Raw genomic sequence first — 14,149 nt, 5'->3', positions numbered from 1 at the left:
CCCCTCACCAGGCCAGGATTAGGGTTGCAGTACAGTGCCCCCTTGACATTACAGTATAGTGCATCCATTGAATTAGGAGGCAACATCCACACTGCCTCTAGGACAATGCAGATCACAAAGCCCAGATGCAGGACATGAGAGCTGGGAACAAAGCATTCTTCATCAAGAGAATGTGGTTATGGAATGACCTTCCAGAAGAGATCAAGCAAAACCAATGTTTGAGCACCTTTAGGTAACATTGTGAAGCGTCTGTGTTAGAAAAAGTCTTTCCACCGTAGTAATAATGACAGTCACAACAATAGCATCCATCTACCCAAATAACATTCCACCCTCAAAAAATAAAAATAAAAATATCTAACAAGCCATCAACCAAAAAGAGAAAAGACACTGAAAAATACCCCAAGCAGATTTTTTACCCCACAAAGGGAGAAGAGCACAATACTCCATGAAGTCCACATGGGACCTCACTCTTGCTATTGATTTTATGTGCAGGGAGCTCATATACTACAGTGATGGATGGCAGTATGATAGATCGTAAATTTTAAAAATTCTGAATATGAAAATGATGAAGAATTTGACCATTTGGTTTAACATATAGGACTTCACTCACAAATAATCATTGGAAAAAAGTGTCTGGACACCCATTGTATGCAATATGTATCAAGAATATAATGAAAGTCAAGAAAAGCTTGCTTTTTCCTTATTAAATATTAGGAAGTACATAATATATAGTAATTTCAGAGGTTTTGCAGGCAAATGCCAATAAAAACGAGAATTTGTTTGTTTTAACAAGTGTAAAGCTTGACATATATAAGTAGTGTGTGGTATGATAAAAATTCAGTTTCTTTTGGCAGCTATTACTTTACTCATCAATAACCACTGGGTATTAAATTGTTACATCTCACTCTGTAACCATCTACAAAAGACTATCCATGGCAACACTAGCAAAGCCAATATCACATGAAAGAGAACTGGCTAGTCAAGCGTACACTATGAAATGAAACTAAGAGCTCTGCTTCATAAGCTACATATGCTGCATTTAAGCAGTCAAGATCAGAGGCAATCCTAACATTCCCATGTACACATGCCATTTATATTTTTTTAAGTGTGCAATCTTTTTATATACATTCATCTGTATGCTGGCATGCAAAATCCCATTATCATCAATGGGCATGATTCTGATCTCACATTCAGTACAAATCAGGAATTGCTGCAGTGGAGTTCTACTGGTGTGACATAAAAGTCAGGCACAGTGTGTTTTGACTATGGCTCAGTTGATAGGTGTGGCTTTGGCGTGAGATCTAAGACACAAATTAGCCTGAGGTAAGTGGCTGGTCCTTTGGGACTGAGAACAATCTGAAAAAAAAAATATATATGTATATATATATATATATATATATATATATATATATATATATATAAAACCAAGTCCAGTTTCCCTGAGTGGCAAGATAAACTGGAATGTCCAAGGGCACTGTCTGTGATTCCATGGTAAGGCTGTTACGGTGCTTTAGGAGTACATGCTTGTTACTGGGTTGGTGAATTCTAATTATAGAACATACCACTCGTTTGGGGTCTCTAGTTCCTGACAGACTTCCCTCAGCTTGGCACTCGGGAGCCACTCCAGAGAGTATGACAGTTAGGGCACTCACCTGGGCCATAGGAGACCCACATGGAAATCCGTGCTGCAATTACTATTTATTAATACACATGGATCATCTTCAACAGAGTTTGAGACACACCACTCCCACAATCACACCAGAATATCCAACGGCCCCATGTCTAGGGATCTCTGTTACAGTGTGGGAGACTCAAGTTCTAATTTCTTTTTCACATCCAGCGGAGGTGGGAATTGAATCCAGGTCTCCCCATCACGGGGGATTACCTGAACTACCGGGCAAAGAATTTAAAGATCACTGTCACCATCACTGATTTGTGAGTGGTGCCTAATTCTTCAGAAAAAAAATGGCCAAAACTATTCAGCGAATTGGTGTCAAACTGCATTCTTCTGTGAACAAATGTATTAATTAAAAAAAATGCATACATCTCTAAATGACACAAACACCCTGAATTATAATGAGACTTCTGGTATTTGCAATTTCACATTCCGGGATGTCTTCAGTGAACCAAGATGTACTAAGGGGAAAAAGAAAACATACATGCACTGAACCCTATTGAAGTCAGCGTGGCCCTCACTTGTTTAACAAAGCACAATTTGGCTTTTAATTACGAGGCTGGCTAACATACATAGGCATATACACTGGGCATAAGCAAAAGGTCATTGTATATGGCAGAGAAGCAAATAGTGGGAAAGATCAGTGGATGCTGCTTTTCAATTTGTTTGATGATTATGACCTGGAGCAGAGCTGTGCCTACATTTACTAGTTTTGTTGTCGTCAGCAAATATAGAATTGTTATTCAAGCCTTACGTGACATAGCTCATCTTCAAATAAAATTAAGTACAGTACAGAAGTGGCATATGTAATGGTGGTAGAGTTTCACCTTAGCAAATGTATAGTTTATTTGTTTATCATGTGTGTTTCAATAGCCTAGAACAACAATATACATTACTCAATAAAATCCTGGAATGCACCGCCACTGAAAGGGTTTTAGGGATTCAAGTTTGCATATTAAAAGATGAAGGCATTGTCCAAATAGAACAAGAAAGGCCAGCAGGATCTGAGAGTCCATCAAAAGGGATATTATAAACAATGCAAGAAAAATTATAAGACTGAACAAAGACAAGTAGGGAAACCAAATGGCAGGCATTTAATTTGGTTGGAATAGTCAGGGAGTGCACAGATTTAAAAGGTGACCTAGAACAGAGAGGAAGAAAAGGAGTTTATGCCCTTTTTTGCTTCTTTATTATATATAAAGTAGTCCTGGAAGTTTGTTTTACTTTCTATTTTTTAAGTGGGAGAAACACAATGTTTTCCCCTCCTACTTTTTTCCCCCTGAGATTTCGAGTCTGGCATTGTCTGATTTTTGTTGGAGGAACTGTTGGTGTTCTCAGATGTGAACTGAGAGTATTCAGTCCATAAAAGAAGAGGTGGAAGTGTTGGAACCTTGTTGGAACCACAAAAGCAATTTCAGTGTTGCCAAACCACGTATTCAAAAATCATGAGTTCAGCCCCTATGATCATGAGACTGGTTTAAAAACAATACAGAATTAAAAAAATAATAATAATACTTCATCTCTGTTTTTTGAGAAACTAGCATTCATGTTTTTAAGTGTTTCACTGCAACAATGAAGGACAGAAACATTTCATTTTCATTTTTTTTTTAAAGTGATTCTCATCTAATCAGGTAACTCCAGGAGCTGGAGCTTTCAGAAAAATACCAAGTATCATGAGGCTTGCCGGCAACATCACAGCTCTTCTCCCAAATATTTATTCAAACATCTGAATTAAATGTGTTAACATAAAAGTTTTAAAAAGAACAGAAGTACTTGTGGCACCTTAGAGACTAACAAATGTATTTATTTCGTGGGCTACAGCCCATGAAAGCTTATGCTGAAATAAATTTGTTAGTCTCTAAGGTGCCACAAGTACTCCTGTTCTTTTTGCGGATGAAGACTAACACGGCTGCTACTCTGAAACCCGTCATTATAAAAGTTTTAAGTTGTCTGAATATTTTAAAAGTCACTTCCCTTCTCAGACAGTCAATCAATCTCTCATTTCATATTTCTACCAGTAAAACCGCGGAGATAAGACCCAGATTTCCAATGTTAAAACAGGCACAATTCTCTCTCTTTCATTAAAATCCATCATTTATAAAGAAAGAATAGATACATAAGAAAGGCACAAAGCCATGTTTTCCTTTGCAAGCCACTTTTCCAATCACCTCTTCATGCTGTGGCTACTGAGCAGCAGTATAGTGTCAGGAAAATGAAGGCGGCATCAAGCATATTGAGCAAATATCTTAAATCAACGCCTGTGGAGTTTAAGCACTGGTGTGATCTTCAGGTCTCCCTGGGGAAATAGAACACCCATCTCCTGACTCTCAGGCCCATGCTAAATCCATGCAACTGTGTGGCTTAGGAGTTGAAAGACCATGGCCAAAATGAATGATAGCTAGGTAGAGGGAGTGTTGGAGCTAGCAACAAAAAAGTGACTATTTTATCCTCCACCTTTAGAGCTCTTCTTCTCAAGCCCCAATCCTGCAAACACATACAAACATACTTAACTTTATTGCTGCACAGCACCCAGCATAACGAGGTCCTGATCCGTGATTAGGGCTCTAGGCAGTACAGTAATACAATAATAAATAATAATAATAATCATAACGATACTGAGTAGTTCCTTGATGTCCATGGAGTGACTGACAGTGGTAAAGTTGCACGTGTAAAAGAGGTAATAGGATCAGAGCCTTAAACTGTAAACTCATGAGGATATGGAGTGTGTCTTCCTAGACATGTGAACAGCACCTAGCACACTGTAGCTTCTACTGTAGTATAGATAAAAAAATATGGGTATTATTACTTACATGCACAGGATTAAGCTGATAGGCAAATTTGCAGCCAGAAAGAACTTAATGCGTGGCACATTTTGGCATAGACATTGAGCTTGTAGAGCACTGAGGAGAGATCTTCCATTAGGATCAAGCAGCTATGTGCTACTCCAGAGGTAGGCATTAGGCAATCTATGGCACACATGCCAAAGGAGACACACGAGCTGATTTTCAGTGGCACTCACACTGCCTAGGTCCTGGCCACTGATCCGGGGGCTCTGCATTTTAATTTAATTTTAAATGAAGCTTCTTAAACATTTTAAAAACCTTATTTACTTTACATACAACAACAGTTTAGTTATATATTATAGACTTATAGAAAGAGACCTTCTAAAAACGTTAAAATGTATTACTGGCACGTGAAACCTTAAATTAGAGTGAATAAATGAGAACTCGGCACACCACTTCTGAAAGATTGCCGACCCCTATGCTACTCTAATGCTTTAGTAAGGCTCACAAACCCTTTCTCCTTTGGCTGTAATAAACCACGTGTAACAGAGATGTGTAACCTTGCAAAGTGGAGGGCAAGGTAGTGGTGAATATATTCCTTTGCAAACTAACATATATAAATGCACTGGAATTGTTTACATTCATTCTGGAAACACATACTGAACATACATAAATTTGTATAGTATGTGCAAAATGATGTATTGCAAAAAAAAAAATCCCCACAATATACATCAAAGAAACAAACTGCAATAATATTTTTGAGACAAAAGATAAGTCATTCCTGTAAGGACGGCTCAACAATACCAAGAGCAAGGGTGAACTACATCAGAAAAATCATCCTGAAGTTTTTCTTTAGTTTGGTATCTATGTTAACAAGGGTCTCCTTGGAGCTTCCTGCTACTCCTTAGCCATGTCCCCTTCAGCACATCACTGAGATCAGGTGAGAGTATGTGCTTAACTTTATATTACTTCAATAGGACTACTCTTATGCTTCAGTTGAGCACACATTTAAATGCTTTGCCGAATCAGGATCTTTGAACTCATGAGTCTACTCAAGTGAATGAGTACTACTGTATTTCAGTAGGGGCTGCAGAGCCAGCCCCACAGCAAGCAAAGTGCATCACCTTCTTAAGGCACCTCTGAAAATCCAATAGCCCACAAACAAATTCTGGAACTGCTTTAAAATCTTGAGGCTTCCAAGTTCATGGGACATTTCGTAAAGTGCTGGGTATGCTGGACGATAGTTTTCATACCCTTACAATGTGTAGTGCATGCAAAATAGTCATCTTTTAAAATAAATGTCTACCTCTGGGACAGATGATGACCTCAGTTCCACCAGAGACAATCCAGAGACACGTCAATGGAGGCAAAGGAAGTAAATCTCCAGTAGAGTTACTCCAGATTTACATTGATAGAACTGATATCAGAGTGTAGCTCCAGATCTCAATGACTACATTAGAAATTCTGTGCACTTTATCCAAAAGCTAATAGTAGGAAATCTATTTAATTTCTGTAATTTGTTTCCTCAATTAACCAAGGAAAATGAGAAGGACAGCATTCTAGATAGGTCAGAAGAAATGTTTTGATTTAATTGTTACATAATTATCACCTGCATCAAAATTTCTAGGAAAATAATCCTACAAGTTTTGAATATTAGACGATATATTCCCAACTACATTTAAAAACAGAACTTGTCAGCTCTGACATCTCAAAGTAAATTTTATTGACCTACTAACCTGTAACTCTGGGAAGCCTGGAACTAAAAATGCAATAATGGCTAGCAAATACAAGTCTCCAAACAAAGTGTAATAACCTTAAGTAAACTACTGCCAAGCAAAAGTCCTGCAGATCAAACAGTTCCCACGATGCCTTGTTATATTAACTTGTGAAAAGGTCCCATGATATCTCCACAGTAATGCAGAATAACAGACCACTGCACTTTTGTTTACTTACATAGCTTATCTGCAATCCAGAAATGTATACAGTCAATCCCTCAGATGTAAATCACTTGCCTATGAAATGTTACCTCGCTTGTTAAAAACTTAGCAAACTTTCCAATGATAAACAATGGTTTTATCTTGAATATCAATTGTTTTAAAGCACGAATCTACAATGACTAGGCTGTAAACCATTTCAACAATTAGGCCATAAGTATTACATACAGTTATGAGAACAAAAGGATTACCTAAAATACATGCTGAAAATAGAATAAGAAGTTAGCAACAATGTGTCAACTGCAGGTCTCCTTCAGAAAGTTATAAACTATGTTTGATTCAAGTGGATGATTCTTAAAGCAAGCTTCAAGGTCAATTTCTTACTTTATGTACTTTAAGTTTTCAGGAAAACTTTCCCTTCAGGAGCAACTCACATATTGGATGATGGGTCTAATACAACTGAAAGGTTTTTTGGAATACTCTGAACAGCAATTCATCATTTTACACTTTATTTTTCAGTTTATTTTACATTCTCCTATCCTTGTGTATCTGAATATGAACTAAGTGTAGCTATATTTCATTTCCTTCAGAATTTGTTTCTTTCTATCAATATATGATGTGATTACTTAGGCCAAGTTTTGTGTGTGTTTGTTTTTTAAACCTTTTCACTTCAACAGGAAAAAACACTTATTAGGGTGCTTCTTAATGAATCATAATATAAAAAGAGAGAGAAAACTTGGCTCCCCCTGAAGCAACAGGGTTGAAATGTTTAATGAAGCATTAAACATTAAAAGCATAGAGCATAAAAAGCAAACATCATATTGTTTATCATATTGCTGCTCAAGACAAAAAACTAAGCATATTAAGTTCATTAGACTTCCCATCCCCACCACTCAAAAATGCACAGCCTCTTAGACAATTCATATAATCAAGATTCAGAGGATTTTTTCCTAAGGAAACACATTTATAGATTTAATGTAAAACATTCTTAAACACTGCACAAGGAAGGAAAAAAACTGCTCAGCACAAATTAGCATAAACATTAACTAAATATTTGATTAGTCCAGGTTTCTCACCCAGAGCATTGGAAGTGATTCCAATCTCAGCCAACCAGACAATTTTTGGATCATTAAGTAAAACAGGTTTTGTTCATATTAAGCACACAGCCACACATAGAAAATACAGAGCATTCTTCCCTTTTAGTTTGTTACCTGTACTGTACTCCTCTGCATAGGAAGACGTGAGAGAGTGACCAGCTTTCATACAAGGGAAGTGGGGGTGGGGGTGGAAGAAGGGAAAATAGATATTTCTATTATCTGCACCGAATTGATTTCTTTAACAAATTGTTTCCGGAGAGCTTTCAAGAATCATTCTGGGTCAGTAGGATAGGTCTGTTTCAATGATCAGGCACAGAAGTAAAATTACATGAAAAGCTTCGTTTATCTGAATCAACAGAAGCATACATAATGAAGGGTAGAAATGAAAGCTCTGCAGCAGTCACACAGAAAGCCTAGATAAACCAGCCAGATCACAAGAGGGAAGGCACCAGGATTAATTTTAAAGATTAAAAATTCTAATCATTCTAAAATACACACACACACATATATCTATGTATCCACACATACAGGGGTGCATAGAAAGCTTTGGTTTCTCAGTCTCACTGGTCATCTTAAAAAGATCATATTTCTGGGCCATCAATCAGAATTAAGCTGCTTATGGATGCGTAGCAATTCGGTACATGTAGTTGCCAGTAGCAACAGGGCACACAATTGGGCAGCTTTCCTCCCTCACACAGGAGCAACAGCAGCAGCCGAGGGAGGAGCAGCGGCAGGAGCAGAAGCAGATGGGACAGCAGAGTAGGGGCAGGGCCAAGGCAGGCGAAGGAGCCAAGTGGCGGGGCAATGACAGCAGCAGGGGCAGGAGGCAGTGGCAGCATCAGAAGGGCCAGGGAGCCTGGGGCTGGCGAGGCAGCAGGGAATTGGCAACAAGAGATACGGGGGACGAGGGGCGGCAGAAGCGGAAGCAAGACCTGTAACAGTAGCAGCCGCGGAGCCAAGAGAGGAGCAGGTGTCCCCTTCACGGCACACACACACCTCCCCCAGCCGGACCCTGGAGCCCCCCGCCCCTGCCCGCGAGGCAGCAGCTGGCTGCCCGCCCGAGTCCCCGGGCTGCTCCGCCGCGCGCCGCTGTTGCTGCTGTCCCTGCGCGCGGCCCCCGGAGCCCAGCGAGCAGGGTGCGGAGCCGGGGGGGCAAGTGAGGAGCCAGGGGAGCAGGGTTCGGGGCCAGGGGAGCCGGGGGGAGGGGAGCAGGGTGTGGGGAGCAGGGGAGCCGGGGGGAGGAGAGCAGGGTGCGGGGCCAGGGGGCAAGTGAGGAGCCAGGGAGCAGGGTGCGGGGCCAGGGAGCCGCGGGGAGGGGAGCAGGGTGCGGGGCCAGGGGAGCCGCGGGGAGGAGCAGGGTGCGGGGCCAGGGAGCCGCGGGGAGGGAGCAGGGTGCAGGGCCAGGGGCAGGGGAGGAGGGAGCAGGGTGCGGGGCCAGGGGAGCCGGGGGGGAGGGGAGCAGGGTGCGGGGCCAGGGGAGCCGGGGAGGAGCAGGGTGCAGGGCCAGGGGAGCCGGGGAGGGGAGCAGGGTGCGGGGCCGGGGAGGGGAGCAGGGTGCGGGGCCGGGGAGCAGGGTGGGGGCCAGGAGCCGGGGGAGGGAGCAGGGTGCGGGGCCAGGGAGCGGGGGAGGGAGCAGGGTGCGGGGCCAGGGGAGCCGGGGGAGGAGCAGGGTGCGGGGCCGGGGAGGGGAGCAGGGTGCAGGGCCAGGGGAGCCGGGGGGGGAGGGGAGCAGGTGGGGAGCCAGGGGAGCAGGGCGTGGGAGGGGAGCAGGGTGCGGGGCCAGGGGAGCGGGGGGGAGGGGAGCAGGGTGCGGGCCAGGGGAGCGGGGAGGGGAGCAGGGTGCGGGGCCAGGGAGCGGGGAGGGGAGCAGGGTGCGGGGCCAGGGGAGAGGGGAGCAGGGTGCGGGGCCAGGGGAGCCGGGGAGGAGAGCAGGGAGGAGCCGGGTGCGGGGCCAGGGAGCCGGGGAGGGGGGCAGGTGAGGAGCCAGGACGGCGGCGGAGGGGGCGGGGGACTCGGCTCCTTACCTGGCCTGCGGCGGGACATGCTGAAGCAGGGCGCGGGGCGGGGACGCTACCGCCCTACAGGGGCGAGGAGCCGGCCGGGGTCCGCCGAGCCGATAAACTTTCCATGGCCCGGCCGCGCGGCCCCGAGCCGCTCTCCCCCGCCGCTGCTGCCGGGGAGCCCCGCGCCTCTCCCGCTCGGCTGCGCTCCAGCGGCTCCTTCCCGGCGGGGCAGCGGGGCGGGCCGGGGGGCGCGAGGCTCCGCGGGGAGGGCAGCGCGCGCGGCCCGGGCGCTGTGTGCGATCCCGCGGCGCGGCCGGGGCCTGCTAATTCCCCCGGCCCCTGCGAAACTGCTTAGGATCGGGGCTGTCAAATCCAGCCCATCTGCTGCAATCATAATCAGTCTCAACTGAATGGCTCTGACAAATCCGCGCCTGCAGCAGGGGTTAGGCGAGCCCGGGGAGGGGAGGGAGGCAGGGGAGAGTGCGGGCTCCTATTGTCTGCTGTGAACTGGGTGCCTGAAAGGCAAGACACTTGGACAGGCAGGCTCCGGGAAAGCTTAGAGCCCTGCCCATCCCCCAGCGTACGGCCAGGGAGCCCACCCCGGCCCCGGGTCCCTCTGGCCAAACGCTTGCTGCTAATGAACTAAACACACAGTTACCTTCAGCTGGTTATCAGTTAGCCCTGCACAAGCAGAGCAGCGTGCGACGTGCCATTCCCTCCCCTCGGGGAAAACAAAAAGTGCTGCAAGTGGCAAGTTACACAGTAAAACTATCAACAGATCTAGCACGCTCAGAGCTAGCTTCAAGTCAGGGCACTTTTTTAAATCAATGTGTTTTGGTTGGGTGGTCAGTGCTTTAATGGGTAACTTTGGCTATAGTGTTAATAAAGTTGGGGGAGATGTAATTTCTCTGAAGAAGCACTTTAGTCTATTACACTACTACACTCAAAATACACTTGCAAAGCCAATGGTTTCTTAATAAAGAATATAAAACAAGTTCATTGTCTTCAGATGTAAGGGGGGGAAATCGATGGTACAAATTATTGTGTTTCTGTATTTCTTAAACAAGAGGGCTAAGCAGTTTGTCAGTTTGGTTGTTTTGTTAAACTGCTTTGTGACTACACAAGTGCAAAGAATAAAAAATGTAGTCTTAAATATTCAGAAATATATAATGAATAAATAGATGCCTTTCAAAATATCCTAAAAAGTTGGCAAACACTCACCAAGATAGAAAGTTCTTGGCCCATTCTGCTGGAATTATTTATCAGAAAAGTGATAAGTGATTACAATTATGCCAAATGGGATCTGTGCCAGTCAGACTGCTGGATTGATGAGTTACTCCCTTACAAAATTTAGATAAAAAAGAAACTTTAGACTATTGTAATATGCAGACAACTACAGTACATGTTTAAAACTCCAACTTTTATGAATAAATTCTAAAAAATATTTTAGTATATGAAGAATTCATACAAAAGTATCAGAAAATTTTGCCAAATTGGAGTCAATAAATGCAAGTACAAGTGAACTATGTCCATTACAACAGATTATATAGGCATCATCTGTAGATGTGGTATGTCATGGTACAAAAGGCACAATGGTCAAATTTCAGGGAGAAATAGTGAGTGTAGGGAAAGCAGGAGAAGTGGGGTAGATTTTCTACAGTTTAATTAGAGAAAGTGTTAAGTGTCACAAAAGAAGAAGGAGAACTGATGGATCTCAAGATATAATCTGAAGACAACTAGAGAGGCAGTCAAACACAATGAGACAGGGAAGCTGTTCTAGCCAAACCCCTGGTTTGGTGAGATTAGCGGTGAATATCTGATATATATGGAATTTACAGTGGTGGCATGTTGGTAAAGCCTGCTTTCCTTACAAATTAGAAGGATATCCTTTTTTGGATATACTAAGATGAAAAAAGCTATGATGCAAGCCAAAGTTAATGAAGCAGTAACAGAATGTGAGAAAAGGGCTACCAAAATGAAGGGGACAGAAATGTAGGTATAAACTGAACAGAAATAATCCCAAATTTGAAGTCAGAAAGGAAATGGCAAAGGACCATTAGAAAGATAAGGAAGCAGGTTCTGATTAGCAAACATATACAATAGGTACGTCTCTAAACCGATTAGTCTGTACTGTCCCAGGCAGCCACTATCTAGCAGAACATGTAAGCATATACATAACTGTAAGCACGAGTAGTCCCATTGATGTCAAGACCTAGGTCCTAGGTACCCACACTGAAGTCATGCAGTTGCTTAATTGCTAGTGGAATCACAGAGAACAACTTTCCCTGTATTCAGTCAATAGCCATCAGTTTTAATGACTGAACATAAAGTACCTTAAGCTTTTGATATAATAGAAATAACATCACAGCAATAAAATGTTATCACAGTTATCAATGTCCCTTGCTTGAAAATAAGCATTTCAGTTTCACCTTGCGTGCCACATATGGTTTCATCTCAGCATGTAAGTGACAGCAGAAGACCATATACTCAACTTGGCAGCATTCAATTTTTACATTTTTATATATAATATTAGCAAATAAGGTCAATGTTTATTTTTAAGCATTTTTAATATTTATTTAAATTTTCACAGTTCTGGGAAATTATCAGGGGCTCAAATAATAACAGGAGAAATTCAGATTTAAAAAAGTAAAGCTCTATAAATATTAACACACACATTGTTGACATCACCTCTAAACATCCTTCACTCAAACTCAACAAGTACTCGAGCAGCATTTTTCTTACTTTGCCTATCTGTAAATTTTGATTATCATCAATGCAAATATTGTGTGTGTGTGTGTGTGTGTGTGTGTGTGTGTGTGTGTGTGTGTGTGTGTGTGTGTGTGTGTGTGTGTGTGTGTGTGTGTGTGTGTGTAAGTTTCCTGTCATTTCCTGATAAAAAGCCAATATATACTTGTTATAATATTCTAAACTAGTGGTATTCAAACTGTGGTATGCATACCACTGATAGTACACAGGCGACAGTCAGGTGGCTAGTATATGTGTTCATTTAAACTATAGTATCAGCAAAAGATTCCTATATAACTGCATTGATTAAAATTACAAAGCCCAGTTACTTTTGAGGTTTAGATGTGGTATGCTAGATGTGTGTGAGAGAACTGCTGTACTAGTCCATTGACTTTATCTCCAAATTATGGATTGTTAAATACAGTGTCATAGAGCATAGAACTTTCTTAGTTTGCATTTCTATCCAAGCTCTGCCCACATTTGCCCAATCCTGCTTTCCCAAAATTCCAATGAAGCTTCTATATCAGGGGTCAGCAACCTTTCAGAAGTGGTGTGCCGAGTCTTCATTTATTCACTCTAATTAAAGGTTTCACGTGCCAGTAATACATTTTAACGTTTTGAGAAGGTCTCTTTCTATAAGTCTATAATATAAAACTAAACTATTGATGCATGTAAAGTAAATAAGGTTTTTAAAATGTTTAAGAAGCTTCATTTAAAATTAAATTAAAATGCAGAGCCCCCCCCCCCCCCCTGGACTGGAGGCCAGGACCTGGGCAGTGTGAGTGCCACTGAAAGTCAGCTCGTGTGCCGCCTTCGGCACGCATGCCATAGGTTGCCTACCCCTGTTCTATATAGTTCATACCAGTATTTGGATAATCTCACAGTATTGCCATACAAAATAAAAATGTGGTTATTCAATACTACCCAATCTAAATAAATCTTTGCTAAATGTTTAATTATTTAGAGCCCAATCCTGCATCCACTGAAGTCAACAGAGGAAGAATGGGCTGTTAATCTATGACCACAACATTTCATAACTAAAAATAGACTACATTATTTTTCTACAATTTACCACAATACCTCAGAAATATTTTTCTGCAAATTAAACTACTTTGCCTGACCACTGAGCTGCTGTTCTTCCTTGTCTGCCTCTTCTCTTTGCAAGACTAATACTTTATCGGAGTTTCATGTGTATATGAGTTTGTGACACTAGGATGTATAGGTGCATATACCACATCTTGAATTGGTTCTTGCCCCTGAATCACATTTTATCAAACAGAAATGTTTAATAGATCATAGAGCACACTTTTTAAAACATTCATGGTTTTTACCAGTGCCAAAGTGCAAAGCTTATATTTCAGAACCCTCTAGACTAATGTAAAACCAAATAACTCTAGTTTAATGTATAAGGAATAAGAAAGATTTCACATGTAAAGACCCAACTTTTGGTAGGGATATAGTCAATAATTGTCCAGTTTGGGATTTTTGTTTCTTCCTCTGAAGCACCAGGTCACTGTTGAAGACAGGACATTGGACTTAGATGGACCACGGGTCAGTTCCAGTGTGGCCCACCACTATGTTCCTAAATTTCCCCAGTGTGAAATCGCGTCAGTGAGACTGGAATCAGGCCTGGTGTTTTTAAATTCATTATCATCCCCAACTCATTCCATACCTCTTTCAAAGTAGAAATACTTTGAAAATAAACCTGATAGGCAGCCAGATCAGGAGTGATGTAGTTCAGTTGTAGTTAATAATATCACTATGACCATTTAACCATAAAGAAAGGCTGCATGTGGGGGAGGGGAGGGCAGATCTGAAACACGATGCTTTTAATAAAAATCTGAACAAACACTTACTATATTTAACACACTCCTTGTCCTTTTAAACAATGATTTATATGCTCTATTTACAC

General features: G+C 42.3%; 1 protein-coding gene across 12 annotated transcripts in view; it reads right to left on the bottom strand.

The window, feature by feature from the left end:
* Positions 1 to 14,149, bottom strand: part of NCKAP5 (NCK associated protein 5) — a 580,968-nt gene that overhangs the window by 326,012 nt on the left and 240,807 nt on the right. Inside the window, exon 1 of one of the 12 annotated variants that reach the window (XM_039495330.1) lies at positions 10,151 to 10,230. The exons of the other annotated variants lie outside the window; for them this stretch is intronic. The gene's annotated coding sequence lies outside the window, so the exon portion shown is untranslated. Of the gene's footprint in view, positions 1 to 10,150; positions 10,231 to 14,149 lie in introns of those variants that run through there. 12 annotated transcript variants of the gene reach the window in all.

The sequence above is a fragment of the Mauremys reevesii genome, linkage group 11, assembly GCF_016161935.1.
Source record: "Mauremys reevesii isolate NIE-2019 linkage group 11, ASM1616193v1, whole genome shotgun sequence".
Taxonomy (NCBI): Eukaryota; Metazoa; Chordata; order Testudines; family Geoemydidae; genus Mauremys; species Mauremys reevesii.
Note: the sequence above shows the minus strand (reverse complement) of the source record. Positions and strands in the feature narration are given on the sequence as shown.